Genomic DNA, 13,376 nt, shown 5'->3' with positions numbered 1-13,376 from the left:
AATTAGGATGTTTTGGAATTTTTCAGATATTTGATTTTTCAGGTATATTTTTCAGGTTCAGATAACTTACCAACCTTGAGGCTCTGAAGCCCAAGTAGCATCATTTGGGATCTAGTTTATGCTAATTGGCTTTCAATGTTATAAGTTTTATAGGTGTATCAATCAGTAGTTTAGTGCAAAACATCTGAATATAATCTAAAATAGTGGGTGTTGCTCAAAAGAGGTGTTTTTCGGGGGAGGTTAAACTGGAGCCAAATAAATGTATATTGCTATATTTCCTCAACCATTTCAGCACTAAGAGTTGATGTGCTTATATTTTTCTGTATTATACCCATGTATAAGAAAATACAGCATTATCCTCCTATTTTAATATTGTCAGTTGAATCTAAGTTCCATCAGAAAATATTGTAAAACTGCTACCTAATTGCTGTCCTATTTTATAATTGTGGTAATTTGTTAGAGATTAGATTTCAATATTTATTTTGTGTAATTTTTAGTCAAAGATTATTTACAAAGATGAGTACCATCTTCTATGAAAGCCCTGATGTTTTTTAGCTCAACTTTCATTCTCAAGGCAAAACTGCTAGTAAGCTAATGAATATGAGTGAATAAAAACTGAAAAAGAACATCATGATTAGTCCTGACAAAACCTGAGAGATCTCAGAGTGCTAGTCGAGTACTAACTTCTGTCATTAAATCAGACATTCTCTATAACCTTGACCAAACAACTGCAGTCTCTCATCTGAAAGAAGCATAGACTTGTTTATGGATTTATGATAGATATATGTGCCAGAACTAAGTCTATGACTGTGGACTTAGTTTGTATGCAGTAATTTAGCTTGTGTGGTTTTAAAATTTGCTTTATACACTTTCATGCAAACATTATTATCTTTAGAAAGCTTTCTTAACAACTGGATAGTTCAAAGAAATATATATCACAATTATAAGTGATTTGATGAATTTGCTGATGTCAGCAGTTTGAACACTAATGCCTGCCGATATCAACTGACAGGACACTAATTACTAGTTATGGGAGACAATTGCCTGTTAAAGGAGCTATTCAGTCAATTACAATTTTGAAAAATTATAAAGTACATGCCTGATTTGCAAAAAGATATATATGATATGAAAATGCCATGTAAGTTCTCAAGCTGATTATCATGACAGAGATCTGTCTAATTAGGAAGAATCTATTTTAATGCTGAAATATGAAAGAACCCAGCTGGGAGAAGAATTTAGAGGAAGACACAAAAACATCACTGCTAGGCTGCAGCAAGTATAGCCTAGGCTTGTTTCAATGGTAGTTTCTGAAAAAAATTACTCATCTCAGCATTTAATCAATAATGACTTTAGAACAATTACAACCTTACAGATAATCTATCTATTCATATTATTAGGAGGAGCCTCAAAAATAACATGAAAAATGTGTTGTGCAAACACAGTAAAACAACTTCTGTTTTGCCTGTTGTCTATCCAGTAGTTGGTCTACATAAAACATACCATGATGTAGATAACGTGCATCACCCTGTACTCAATAGGCCACAGTTTTGTGTTTGGTGTTCTCAATCAGGGTTGGGACCTGCAATTGTAATGGCAGCAAGTTTCAACCCAGAGCAGGCAGCTGCTTAACCTTCAGTGTGGTTGCTTGGATAGAAACCTTTCTGAAGGATTCTGCAGTAATTAAATGGCTTATGTCTAAAATCAATGGATGACATAGCAATGGCTCCTCTGCTGGAAGGCTAAAGTGGTATCAACAACTCAATGCAATCACTGAATATAACTCCAAAAAACCTGTTGTTAGGAACATTTGGGAAATGTGAGAAAAAGCTTTACTATACACAGAGAAATGTTCTGTAAAGATTCCTCCAGAAACATCATTTGGCTCCTGCTCTGTTTAACTGAACAGATCATAATTATCTCAGTTATTGCTGAAGACTATTCCATTGTATTTTCCTTAAATCCAGCTCTAGCAAAAAAAGAATAATAATAGCCATTGGAGTGCAGAGGAAACACCGCCATAAAGTTGGGGGTGAATAAAAAAAAACTTCAGAAAAGTATTTGTGAAACACAACTACTGTTTAGCAACATGGTTGAAATTCACAAGACAGCTGGGCTAGAAATGAGTTTTGGCTTCCAGAACATCAAAAGCTGTAGGAGTTCTGGAAGTGATAAACTAAGTATGGTGCAAAATAAATTGTTCTAAAGTGTTTACAGGAAAAGGCACCAAGTAATAGCTGAAAAGGAGGAGAAAAAGAAACTAAAAAAATGGGTAAGAAAGAAACCTGAAGTAGTTAATCATAAATTTCAAAGCTTTGGCATAATAATCTAGAATCTTCCAAATCTTATAATTTGATGTAAATACTAATGCTTTCAGGCAATTATTAGCACCTGTCTACCCAATAAGACAGAGATGGGGAACATTTTTTGGATCGGGGTATGCTGACCCACTGCAAAATCAGTCAAGGGCTGCTGCATACAAGTGAGAAAGAAAACAAAACTACAAAACAACCCAAACCCTCACTGACGTGGCTCCCAACTGAGAAGGAGAAAGACCCTACCTACATTCCCCTTGTACACCAAAGCCTAGGTGGGCCCAAGCTTGTAGATTTTATGTGCTCCAGCCCTGCAGAGGTGGGGCAGGCTGGAACACCACCGAGGACTCATGAATGCTGGGAGGAGGGGCCCAAGCCTCAGGGGCTGAATACAGGCATCCAGTCCCCAGCTTAGATTCCCCACCCCTGCATTAAGACATCCAGCTAGAACAGTCAAAACAATGCCCAATATTGTTCTTGAAGGTCCATATTGTCCTTATTGTATATCACTGAGGCCCTGATCTAGTTTATCTCTGCACCTTCAGCGAACCCTACTGAATGACTTTAGTAGAGCTTAGTATAGGTACATGGGTCTTCCTGCATGGATCTCTTTGCAGAACTGGAGCCTAAGTTTTCTGAGTTTTTACATTTGTTTAACTCAACATTATCACCTAAGCTCTAATTCAAAAAAGATTCTGCACTGGGACTTCAAGTCAGTCAGGTATTTAAGTACTTTGCTGAATTGAGGTGTAGAGAGGAATAAGGAAGGGGAAGCAATACAAAATGTACACCTGGTAGCTCTATTTTGACTAGAGATATGCAATAATTAGTACTTCAGATCTAATCTCCAAATGTTTATTGTTGGGCCTCAGATTAAAATTCTCAGATTTAAATCCATCCCTATGTTGTTTATTTCAATGAAAGATCCAACATTAAAGGAAGAGATTATCTAGGTTATGTTCTAATGTGGCCGATGCAGAAGTCTCACACCAGCAGATCTCATGAGATACTCAGCTCAAGAAAGGAAACATTCAGACATCAGATGCTCTTCAAAGGTTTCTACCACCTGACTCTCCATGGCAGAGACTGTCTTCAGATGTGTTTGTACAGTATGTACCTCAACAGGACCCTAATCCTAGGTGGAACCTTTGAAAGCTAATATATATATATATATATATATATATACACACACACACAGTCATAAATATGTAGGTGAAATCTGGCAAGACTACTTGTGACTTCTTACATTTAGTCAACAAAATTAAGAGACTGTTCCGATTTACTACTTTACTCAATCCATATGAGTAATTCAGACTGGTTAGTGAAGGCCAAAATAGAATAGACATTTTAAAATTTGAGTTTTTATTTATAACATTAGGAGTCCTGAAGTATAAGGAAAAATAGCTATTTAAACACTGTTGATGTGAAGCTTTAGAGAAGACTATTTTTCATTTTCTTCTCTATTGGGGGATTAGAGCTAGAGCAGAAAATTCCAACTATTTATTTCTTTATTACTTATTTCATGTAGCAATCAAAGAGAAAGCTATCTAAAGCCAGCAGTGAAGACAGCAATGAGCAAAAAGGCTTCCCTGGATTTAAAAACAAAAACTTAAAACAAAAACAAAAACACCTACTGCTATGATTCTTTGCTATATGAGATATTGTTTCAGGCAGATTGAGTAGAATTTTAAAAAATATTATTTATTTACAAAGTTTAACGGGTTTACAAATTTGTGTCAGGTTAGTATCAGAAACAAAAAAAAACAATAATTACAACTATAATCTTTAGTTTAGAGTGATATTATGCAGAAATAGAAATGCTATTACAACACCCTTGATGTGTTATTTTTAGTGACTTTATTAATCAGAGATTTCGCTCAGTTTATACATATTTAACAGATGAGGCATATCTATCAAATGTTAATATTAAAAAAAAACTGGACACATGCTGGAGTTTGTTTTTCTTTTTCGCAGGTGAATATACTTTGATTTCTGAAAAAAATATAACCAAAAATCTAGTCATTTGTCGTCTCTATTTTGCTGGATATATAATTGGTGCATCATTTTTTCCATACAACCTCCCATATTATTTGAGCCATTGCTCTTTAGTTGGAACATTTTTCTTTTTCCAATTAGAGGCTAACAGAAACTTATCAGATATTTGCAGATGAGAGATTAATTCTTAACTTCCTTTTGTGTGATCATTTTTAAATCCAGATTTTACTAACATAAGAGAAGCAGCCACAGGGCGTTACATGACATTTCAGACAGTATTACATCACTAGGGTCCAACCAAACTCATGACCATGAAAACATATAGCTACTGGCTCTATGGACTGCGAAATCTGGTCTCCCCCATGAAATCTGGTCTTTTGTGTGCTTTTACCCCACACTGCAAAGATTTCATGGGGGAGACCAGTGTTTCTCAAATTGGAGGGCCTGACAAAAAGGGGTTGCAGGGTTATTTAGGGGCAGAGTATAGTATTGCCACCCTTATTTTAGCATTGCCTTCAGCGCTGGGCAACCAGAGAATGTAGGCTGCTAATTGAGGGCCCAGCTCTGCAGGGGGTGGCTCAGGTGAAAAGGTAGCAATACCATCACGTGCCATCCTTACTTCTGTGCTGCTGCTGCTGCTGCTGCTGGTAATGCCCTCAGAACAGAGCTTCCATCCAGCAGCCACCAATCTCCACCTGCCTGGCTCTGAATGCAGTGCTGCCAGCAGAAGTGGAGCAGTACCACAAACCTCCCTCCCACAATAATCTTGTGACCTTTAACTCTTTTTTGGGTCAGGACCCCTCCAATTACACCACCATGAAGTTTCAGATTCAAATTGCTGAAATAATTACATTTACCATTTTTTTAAATCTATGAGTGTGGCATTGACCAAAATCAACCATGAATTTGGTAGAGCCCTACACATCACACACGATGTTTCTTCTAGTCAGAGCAAACAAATAATTAGACCTATTATAGAAAAACTTCTCGTTTGCTGTAGGAATGAGAATTTCTGAATGAGCTTCAGAAGGCAGTTCAGGCTGTCAGGTATCCACTAATAGCCAAGGCATCACAAGTGATGAACTTTTCCTCACCTACGAAGTGTCACTAGGACAGGATAAGAGGCCCAGACCCAAAGCCTTGTATATCAAATTTCAATTCTTCTTTCCATCCTAATAGCTTAAATTCAAAAGCTATCTCTGGACTTAGCATACTATTAACATAATGGTCCCATAAATTATATAAACTGTAGGATTGCACAGGACATGGACGCAGGACATGGAGGTCTAGGGGACAAAACCCACAGGGAAAAGTGTGCCCAGGAAAGTGAACAGTACCATTCTGTGGTGCTTTGATTCCTTTACCCAAGCTACATGGAAGCCTCAAGACTCAGTCTCTATAGCAGGGGTCAGCAACTTTTCAGAAGTGGTGTGCCGAGATTTAACTTCTTCACCTATATGTACAGGTCCGAGTGCTGGTGATATTTTTTAAAGTCCATAATAGTCCTACTTACATCAGCTTCATTAATAAAAAAATTAAGATGCAGATCTTACTGGTTAGTGTGGTCCTTGGCTTTGCTTTGCCTTGCTGTGTTCTCCGATCTTGAGCTTGTAGTTTGATACTTTAAGCAGCACACAAGCCTCTGACTGTTCAGACAGACACCCCAAATATACTGTTTCCTGCTTCCACCTCACCACACAGATGCCAACACATCCCCACCCCTTCTTTCCACACCCACCCCTGTGGAATCTGCTCCCCACAGCCCATGTGGGGGCTGGGATAAAATCCTGCTTCTCCAAGTAGCAAGCACCAGTAGTCTGTTGTGTCCTTACTCCCAGGTAAAGCACAAACAAATTATCTACACCTCCCCTACCTCACAGCACAAATTACTTCCCTGCCTCCACCTCATCCCAATGCCAGCACCCACCCACCCTATGCAGTAATACACATGCTGCCCCATCCCCTGCTGGGTTGCCAGGCTGCCTCTGCCCCACTACCACGGTTCCGTTACCAGAGGAGCAGCCACATGGTCCCAGCCACCCAGGAGCAGCCCCCTGTCCCAGTCTCGGTGCCAAAGGAGAAGCCCCCACCACCAGCAGCAGCAGCAGCAGCAGAAGCTTGCCTGCTTTCACTGGCTCACTGCCGCTTCCATGGGATCTCTTCTATAATGGAGTTGGGTGGGCAGAAAAGGGGAAAAGCACCAACTACTGGCTGGCACACAGCCCCGTCTGCACCCTCCCTGCCTGCCCCCCGGAGCTGGTGCTGTGGCTGCACACAGACCACAAGGCTCAAGCGGCAGCACAGGCTCTCACTGAATGGGGGAAGGGAGCTGAGCTCCTATCCTGCATACCAGTAAAAATCGGCTCACGTGCCACCTGTGCTGGGGGGTTGCTGACCCCTGCTCTATAGGGCTGTGGAGCAGTGAAATACGGTGGGAGTGGAGCTACATAGATGGGCATTTTCATCCCATTATCCCATCAAAGTTAAGCAGTATTAATGCAGTGCTTCCCTACAACTGTCTGAATCCCATCCTTCTGGTGAGATACTGGCTCTGGGGGCATCAGCTGGAGAAGATGTCTCACACGTTCCAGTACATAGGCATCCATGTGACCTAAGCTGAAGTCAAAATGCACCCTGAGCTCAGGGGATCTTCTGGTTTTGGAGGGTTCAAAATTATGCTTAGAAGGAACAATGCCAGAGACACCCTATAGGAGACACTTTGTAGGTTTCCAGTAGGTTTTCCAGCCTATTGCAGATATTCATACACAAAAGCTGATCTGACCTTCGGTTTGGAGGCCCTAGTTATTCTCAATACATCCTGATATTTTAGCCCACAAGTCTTTTTAGCTTAATTAGACTCTTGTTTAAACAACAACAGACAACAAACTTCCAACAATTCCAGCTGTGTAATGAATAAAAAAACAGGAGGGAAGAGTAACTTACATTTCCTTTTGTGGCAATTGATGTTAAATGTCAGTCATTTCCAATAGTTTTAGAGCGAGAATGTGACCATTTTGAAATTTCTAAGCCTGAAGACTGACAAACTGTTCAAAGCTACTTTCCATTCTTCATATAAAGGACTGATAATTGTGGTGTGACTCTTGGCATAGAGACAATCACATTTAATTTTGAAATGAGAAATTTAAATTTTTAAGTTACAGGAAAATGGAAGCTGGGCCACCAACGGGAGAGCATGGGGGGACGAAAGGGGAAGCTTCCCCGTGGCCTGGTGATTCAAAAGGGCTCAGATCTATGGGCTATCGCCACTTCTACTTCAATAGCAGTGGTGGCCAGAGCCCCAGACCTTTTAAATTACTGCTGGAGCCCTGCATGGCACGGTATAGGTAACGCAAGCTAGCCTCAGCCCCACTCCTGGGAGGGCCTGCAGCCAACCTACCCTCCGACACACACACCTTCCCAAAAGCCTAGCGAATTTTGTCACCAGCCCTGAATGAAGGTAAAGACAGTTTTCTACAGCAGCAGTTCTTTGGAAGGTTTATATCAGGGCTACTTGACACGTGGCCCACGGGCCGCATGCGGCCTCCTTCCTGTTTGTTTGCAGCCCACAGTGTAGTTTGGGTTTACACGGAGCTCAACATGCAGCCTGCAATTGGGATCCTTTGAACATGGCCTCCACTGGGAACATGCTCCACAACAGCGAGGTGTCTCCCAGGTGGAGTGAGCATTGAAAGACACAAGCAGACAGGCTGGCTGGAACAGACGGGTACATGGTGTCGTCATTTCTAGTCCCCAGAGAGGAGATGCCAGGAGTGCTGGGGCATTGTGGGAAGTGTTGGCTGCTTAGTCTTGCAGGCAGAGTCTGAGAGGTGCTGACTGGCTCACACTGGCCATGTTTGGGTCCGGCACTGCAGCTTAAGGCTTAATCTTTGTATTCATGCCTATCAGTGTGAAAGAAGCTATTTGCATGTACATGCAACCACACTTAAGTTGCAGCATGTGCTGTGAGTATCATTGTGATCCCTGGGGCTTCCAAAGTTCAGTAGCCCTAGTTTATATGCTCATACTTATAGAAAGATACGTGGTATATTTCCCTTATCCTACTACCAGTGTGCTGACTGAGAATATCAGAGACTGTTTTGCTGAAACTGATAGAGAAAATCAATAGATGTACATATGTATTACATTAAAAAGCCACATTAAAAAGAACTTAATGAAGGTTGAAAAGTCAAGTTAGGTGTCAGAATTAAGTTTGTCTGCACAATCTTAATTTGGTCTCCTTGTGCTTATGCATTATAATTAGGTGAGTGAATAAATGATTTTTCATATTGCTGGCAGTTCTAAAATATTAGACAAACATTGGCTGTGTTAAGCTAAAATCAGAAATTAAAAAAAAATAGCAAATCAAAAATACCTCGAGAGCAAACAAAACGTTTAATTCAACTCAAAACATGCTGTTTATGGCTTTTTTTAAAGGTCTAAATTCGGATGAGAAAGAGGTGGAGCCCTCACTTTATAACTTTTAACCCTCTAGTGCAGGTAGGCACTCAGTCAGGATATGAGCCACACAAGTTGTATTCCTCCCCCCACCTATAACTGATGTAGGATTTGAACTTCTTTTTCCTCCAGCCCAGTGCCTTAATCACCAGACAATTGGCTATTCTTTGGGAGTGGGGCCCATTCCCTCAATATCTCCTGTTGAAGCGGTTTTACTCCTTGGAAACAATTCAATATTAATTGGAGCAGGGACTTGCATATGGGTCTCTCTTCTCCCAGGTGACTGCCCTACCCACTGGGTTATGGAGTCATTCTCTTGTTTGTTGTGGCCCAATGACTAATCAAGTATTTTATACTAGTGGAACAGCTTAACAAGAGAGAGAGAGAGACAGCCTAGAATAACCCATAGCTCCATGGCTAGGGCGCTCACCTGAGGAGAAGGAAGACCTAAGTTCAAAATCCTTTCCACATCATGTAGCAGATACAGATGTTAGAGAGTAGTCAAGTGGTGTACTCAACTACTCGCTTCCCCCCCTTTGCTGCCTCTGTATGTGAGGCAGCAAGGGGGGGAACAGGAGATGGTGCTGGCGGGAGGTGGCTTTATCGGAGGCAGCAGGACAGGGGATAGGAGAGGCTGCTTCAGCAGCTGTCCACAGCAGCTTGGGCTGGCCGTGCGCAAGGGCTGCTTCAGAAGCTGCTATGACTAGGGGATGCTGGACTTGGCATGAGCTGGGTCCGAGCAGTCTCAGCTCGTGCTGGTCTGGGACACTGCGCCTCTGCATTTTAAATGTAGTAAGAGCCATCGGGCCTGATGGCTCTTACTACATTTAAAATGCAGAGCCGCAGTGCAGGTGGCTCTTGAAGCTGGCACATGCTGGGACTGCTCAGTCCCGGCTTGAGCTGGCTCCTGGAGCTACCCCAAGTGCAGCTCCGTAGAGCAGTCCTTATCAACTAATCATGTAGTCGATACAAATTGCATCGACTACACAATTAGCTAGGTAACTGCAATTTAACATCCTTAGTAGCAGGGGGACCTCAACTTGGATCTCCCACATACACTTGGCTAAAAGTTAGAGAGGGCTGCCACCACCGCCCTTATTAATCTATCCTGATTTTGTAGTTACTGTTGGCTAAAACTGTTCAGCAAATTTGTTTCACTTTTGCTAATAGTTTCACGTGAACTCAAACTGCATTTTTTCAGAGAATAAACTATATGTCTGAAAAAATTAGGATTCAGCTCTAATTATGACACATTCTTTAATTAAATCATAACATACTGTTTTTTCCACAGGACCCCTCCCTCATTCAGTTCACAAAATGGACAGTGCTCACATAATGAGTAGCTATTTGATATATTGTTTTCTCCTCACTGTTCACTGTGTGGTCTCATGCTGCGCACTATTCAAACCCTGCTCTGAATATTGAATTATTAATTCCTTCATGGGCTTTTCTGTGGCAGCCTTCACTACTGAATTTAAACACTTCACAAAAACGAATGCATTTCTTTTCAGACGATCTCTGTGAAGTAAGGGACATTAACCCTGTTTTACAGATGAGGAAATTGTGTGTGTGTGTGTGTGTGTGTGTGTGTGTGTGTGTGTGTGTGTGTGTGTGTGTGTGTGTGTGTGTGTGTGTGTGTGTGTGTGTGTGTGTGTGAGAGAGAGAGAGAGAGTCCAGCACGACACATCTAGGATCTGAATTTTCAGAGTACTTAGCATTATATAGCACTTCCATGAAATGGATGGTTTCAAACTTTGTTCCAATACAAGATGACCCTTCCAAATCCTGGACTCTGGTCCAGCAGGGCCACAGATGTTGCTGGACCTAAGATTCCCAGAGGTGGGAGTGGGAACCAGCTGGAGAACATATGCCTTGGGAGCCCCAGCCCAACTGGGGAACCCCTGGCATCAGTGGGGCCAGGCAGAGGTGAGGAGCCCCACCTTGGCCAGAGAACCTCCAGCATCAGTGGGACCAGGTGGTGAACCGGGAGCCCCCATCCTGGCCAGGGAACCTCTGGTGTCAGCCGGACCAGAAGCTCCAGCCCTAGCTGGGGAACTCCCTGCTGCAGTAGCGCCAGGTGGCAGTCAGGTGGCCCCAGCCAAAGAACCCCAGAAACTCCCAGCAGCAGCCAGCATAGTGGCCCTGGTCAAGGAAATCCCTGGTGTTATCTGGGCCAGGCGGCTGGGGAGGTCCAGGCGGAGAACCTGAGGAATCTCCGGATGCAGAATGGGTGGGCAGCCCAGGCCAGAGAACCTCCAGTGGCAGTGGGGCCAGACAGCAGCAGGAGAGTCCTGGCTGGGGACCCCCAGGGAATCCCCAGCAGCAGCAGGGCAGATGGCTTCTGAGCGGGGCTGAAGATGGCCGGGGGTCTCCGGAATGAAGTCCCGGGGATGGCAGCAGGGCTGGCAGCAACTAGGCAGTCCTGTCCAGAACCCACAGAACTCTGGCAGCCTTGGGACCCCAGGAGTGGGACAGCCAGCACAGGGTAGCATTGACCTCCCTGGTTCGGGACTGCTCAGGTCCCGAGGATGCTGGATCAGGGAGTTTTAACCTATAACAGCTTCCAGTGGTCATCACTTTTGCTAATCAGACCCCAGGGTCTAGTCAGGACCCAGAAAGCAAAGAATACACAATTAGTGACCACTTGTTGAAAGTCTGGTTAAAATGAATAGATTAATCTCACACTGGTACTCTGTGGCAGATGCAGGGATAGAATCCAAGTCTCCAAAGCAGCATTCAACTTCCTAAACCATGAGACCGCCCTTTTTCTTCCTGCAGTCCTCTGCCCCAGTCACTACACACCTTCCAACTTCCACAACATATAAAGCGGGGATCCGACAGACAACAGCCTCCTTCACTACATAACCCTGATTCATCCCTGGAGCAGGGCCATTCTGTACAGCAAAGGAAGTAGTGGGCCTGTGGAGAAAATAGTATGAGGTCATGTAATTAAAGACTGTATCATCATGCATATGCACAGAAGGGACAAATTAATGTTGCACAGATCATTTTAATTAAGCATATCCAAACTGTTGAGTGCTTGAACTTACAACCTTGATGTTCTTTGAATGTATTTTGTGTGTGTGGATGTGTAGTTTTGTAGATTATTTAAAAAAGAATACAGAGCAAAAATAGAAATACCATCTTGTGGTTGCATACTGACATCTGTATGGGATATCAGCAGGGGTGGAACATTTAGCTCCACCACACAGATTTCTGCCACATGGGCTAAACATGTAAGTGAGCACAGTAGCAGATATTCCTATCCCCACTCCCAAATCTTCCTGTCCCTAGTCTTCTTGCCCTGCCATCCCAGTTTCCCCATCTTCTGATGGCTTCACATCTGATCTGTCTTCTCTAATATCCTCCAACTGCCACCAAGCCCATTTTCTTCCTCCTCAATGGTTCCCAGTTCTGGTCTCCCTCCCTGGGCATCTTGTGTAATCTCAATGTCTCCTCCCTACCTCCTTGTCCCAGTCTCTTTGCCCAGTCAGTCCTATATCTTCTGACACATTCCTGCTTCTCAGCAGACCTGTCTTTTGTCCCCTCACCTCATTCCATCCAGGCCATGGGTTCCCAGTCTCTTCAAGCACTTAATTTGATCTTGGTCTCCCATCAGCTTCCATTCAAAGAAGGGTCCTAACATGAGCAAAATAAAAGTATGAATTCCTACCTTAATTCTCAGGAACTATTGAACTGTTTTAGCTGAGATTTTTCACAAAAATCAGCCCAAACACCCAGCATTGAAAATTTCAACTCAAACAGTTAAAGCTTGGCAACATTATAAGCAGCTAGAACAAGGTCTTATGGGAAGTAGTGGGCAACCTTAATAATGTACAGTGCTATGAAACTTATTTATAGGATATTTAAAGAGAGATATTAAGCATCATTTTGCATTCATCTCTTTTAAAAAAAGGACCCACCTTTGACAGGCATATTTTTCAGATAGCTTTCACTGCAGTCCTGTCGAGACATTGCTGAGTTCAGAAAGTGCTACTCAGGGAAAAGATTCACTGCAAATAAAAAAGAACCACAAGAGAAAAAAACATCAAAATAAGACGGGGGAAGTCATTGAAAGGAAAGAGATGATCACTTTCCAATGCTGGGTCAGATTAACCAAAAAGTGATAAAGTCATTAACCACTGGCCACACAAAAACCAGAGGAGGTTCTCCTTAGCTACTGCAGTTACCACAGAACTTTCAGACTCCTACCATCTTACTTCAGATTTGAAGTACTTAATGTTTTAAAACAATAGTTTAATTATTTAGAGTTTTTGAAAAACATTTTCCATTTTTCCTGTTTCAAACCAAATCAAACCAAACTTTGCCTGACTGACTTCACTAGAGCAACTCCATTTACCTTATTCCTGACTTGCTATGATGTACATTCGTGAGATCAGAATCATATCAAACTGTTTTTATAACACTAGTATTTCACACATATGGATAGATCTCAGGTCTTCTTACAAAAGATAAACAAGCATTATTATCCCTCTTTACAGGGAAAACTAAGCCACAGAACAGTTCAGTGAAAGCAAGTTAATGGCAAATCCAGTACCAGAACCCAGTCTAGTAGTCAGACTGGCACTTCTTTTATTTACAAGATACTTGAGA

The 13,376-nt window shown here is 42.4% G+C and overlaps 2 long non-coding RNA genes across 2 annotated transcripts in view; one reads left to right on the top strand and one right to left on the bottom strand.

Moving 5' to 3' along the window:
• Positions 1-13,376, top strand: part of LOC142829583 (uncharacterized) — a 93,772-nt gene that overhangs the window by 2,763 nt on the left and 77,633 nt on the right. The window lies entirely within an intron of this gene.
• LOC112544305 (uncharacterized) overlaps positions 10,404-13,376 on the bottom strand; it is a 92,823-nt gene continuing 89,850 nt past the window's right edge. The window contains exons 6-8 of the long non-coding RNA XR_012904130.1: positions 12,686-12,775; positions 12,314-12,401; positions 10,404-11,681 (exon numbers count right to left, since the gene is read on the bottom strand). This is a non-coding gene — a long non-coding RNA (uncharacterized LOC112544305). The remainder of the gene's footprint in view (positions 11,682-12,313; positions 12,402-12,685; positions 12,776-13,376) is intronic.

The sequence above is a fragment of the Pelodiscus sinensis genome, chromosome 5 (assembly GCF_049634645.1).
Source record: "Pelodiscus sinensis isolate JC-2024 chromosome 5, ASM4963464v1, whole genome shotgun sequence".
Classification (NCBI taxonomy): Eukaryota; Metazoa; Chordata; order Testudines; family Trionychidae; genus Pelodiscus; species Pelodiscus sinensis.
This window is presented reverse-complemented; position numbering and strand designations above follow the sequence as displayed.